Below are 2,994 nucleotides of genomic sequence, written 5' to 3' on the forward strand. Positions count from 1 at the left end.
GCAGGACCGTTAGCTCGGCTTTTCACTTTCTCTTGCTCTGCTATGTCAGCACGTCCATGGGGCATGGGAGATCTTTAAATCCCATAACCCTTACAAATGCCAAGGGTAGATATTTGCTTTGCTTGATTATACATGTCTTTGTAATAGCAGTTTTGCTTTTATTTTTCAATAGGAATGAGAGGGAGAGGAAACAGATTTATGTTAATTGTAAAATAAAAGAAATTTAACTTAAAAATAATCATGGGGGAGGCTAGGTGGTGCAGTGATTAGAGTACTGGCCCTGGAGTCAGGAGGATCTGAGTTCAAATCTGCCCCCAGACACTTAACACTTACTAGATCCATGACGTTGGGCAAGTTGCTTAACCCCGATTGCCCTGCCCTCCCCACTCCAAAAAAGAAAAAAAAATCATGGTGCTGGTAGTAACAGTAATGGATAAGTATTGCTATATTTTGTGGGGTTCTTTGTGTACATTATCTGCTTTATGCCTCATAAAAAGCACTATGTAGTATGTTTTTAAAAAAATCTACTTCTATTGTGATGGAGAAACTGGAGCTGAGAGGTTAAATGAAAACATTTTTTTCATATAAGGGATGGATAGATAGTATGCTATCTATCCCCTATACCGCACAATTCTGTCAGAACCAGTATAAAAAACCCATGTCTTCCTGACCCAACCACTATTTTATCCAAGATTCCTTGGGAATAGAAAGGAAGGATGGGTCCCAGAGAGACTGCAAAAGCTCAACAGACAGAATTCTACTGGCTGAGCAAATCCTGTCAGCTCTAACCCCAGAATGTCTTAGTTTAGATCCTTGTTACTGTTTTGCCACTATTATTATTGTAAAAAAAAAAAACCTTTTGCCTGGTCTTTCAGTCTTCATTCTCCCCTAAACTGAATAATTCCCAGTCTATTCTAATGGTAACTGATGAAATAATCTTCTTGAGTCGCCTTAATTTCCCCTTTCAGAAACCTTCAATGGTTTCATATTTCTATGGTAGAATAGTAACTCAGGCTGATAGTTAAGGCCCTCCACATTTATACTCCAAAATCTCTTTCTGGCTTTATTTCACATTCCTGCCCTTTCACTCTACATTTCAGCCAAACTATACTCTCTAATCTCATTGTTCCTCAACGTTGACATTTCTTCTCTTGCCTCTTGGCATTCAAAACAGTCATTACACATTCCTGGAGGACACTCCCTCTTCATCTTCTGCCTCTCAAAATGATATTTATTAGTACTTTCTTCTTTTTAAATCTCCTTGTATTTGTTTACATACATCTACCCACCCCTTTCATTTGAGTTCTTTAAAGGCAGGGCATTTCTTATTTTTGCCTTTGTGTAGAGCACAGGGCCTTGAATATCTTAATAACCACTTAATAAAAATTTGTTGAAATAAAAAAACACAACTTAAGAGCTTGTGTGGTTTTCTGGAAATGATGTTGGACTATGAGGTTAGGAGACCTGGTTTTGCATTCCAGATCTACTAGGCATATGTTGCTGGGCAAATCTCTTGACCTCTCCAAAATTCAAAATCTGTTACTGGATCATAGAATCTCAGAATTAGACCATTCCTTAGAAGTCTTCTAGTTGAACCTTCTACTAAATGTGGGACTCCTCTTTGCTGCATCCTTGAAAGGGTTTGTGTGATCATAGATTTAGACTTTAGAGATTTTTCCATCTACTTCCTCATTTTAAAGAGGAGAGAAAGGAGGCTAAGTGACTTGCTTGAGTTAAATGACTTGGTTGAGATCATGCAGGCAGTAAGTGGAAGAAGCAGGATTCAAATGGGAGTTCAGTGATGCCAGGTTCAGTACTCTTTTCATTGAACCACCTTGTGGCTCACTTAGTTTTCTCTTAGACATCTCCAGGGACTGAGAATTCACTACCCCTAGACATAGCCCATTCCACAGTTGGAAAGGTCAATTGTTAGAAACTTCCTTCTCTTTCTTAGGTGGACATTGTGTTTATGGACAGGTAGCAAGAAAAGGGCATATACATGAATGACACACAAAAAGACCTTGAAGAGAAACACAGGAATTTCTGAGAATTGACTTAAAATAGAACCCCAAATACTGGCTGATGGTAAAATGGCTGCAGTAAATTATTTTCCAGCACCTAATTTACATATAACCATTTTTAGAACTGTAATATTTATTCCTGAGAAATTCTGAATTAAAGAGCTATTTGGGGATTGTAGGACAATATATATTGATTCTTAGCCAAAAATCTAACAGAAATGTAGATTTTTAGTTTCCTTAGAGGTAAGTCCTCACTCAAAAGTAGACCTTGATTTGAGGCAAGAGAATTGAAGAAACCAGGGAATTAGAAAGTAGAAGTCAAAAAGAATCTTAAATATTGCAAGTCAGAAGCTAGAGACCAGAAGTCAGTACACAGGACACTGGACATAGGATATAGAACACGTAACATAAAAACTGATAGAGATGAGAAACCAGAGTCCAACCAGCTCTACTAAGGATGTGGGGAGGTAATCTGACTGGAGGAGGCTCAGATTGGTTGTTTGAAAAGCTCACTGGTTAAGATTGCCATCTATAGCTTGAGAGGGGAAGTTCCTGGGTGACTTGCCCACATTGCCCTTTACCATCTTCTGTGGCTCAAGGAAAGGAAACCCTTCAAAGCCCAGGAAACCCTTCAAAGCCCATAGGAGATCTGAATAGTTTTAAGGATTTTAGGCTTAAGGGAACTGCTTTTCATTGTAATGTTGCCATAGCACCCTGCTATGGAAACAGATACAGGAAGCATTGCCCTTCCCATACTTACAGTGAAAAAAAAAAAAAACTTCTGGCTTGCAATATTTAAGATTCTTTTTGACTGTGACTTTCAAGATATTTATTCAAGGCCATAGGGTCAAGAAAATAAGTAGGGGAAAGGGGAGATATGAAGGGTGTCCCATTTCCTTAAAATATTCTGTCACTACACAATGTAGGCTACATTGTGAAATACTACATGAGGTCCAAGCAGGAAGGTTTTTAT

This window comes from Petaurus breviceps, unplaced genomic scaffold (assembly GCF_028583685.1).
Source record: "Petaurus breviceps papuanus isolate PSGF00001 unplaced genomic scaffold, PetGlider_PUasm1.0 551, whole genome shotgun sequence".
NCBI classification, from domain to species: Eukaryota; Metazoa; Chordata; class Mammalia; order Diprotodontia; family Petauridae; genus Petaurus; species Petaurus breviceps.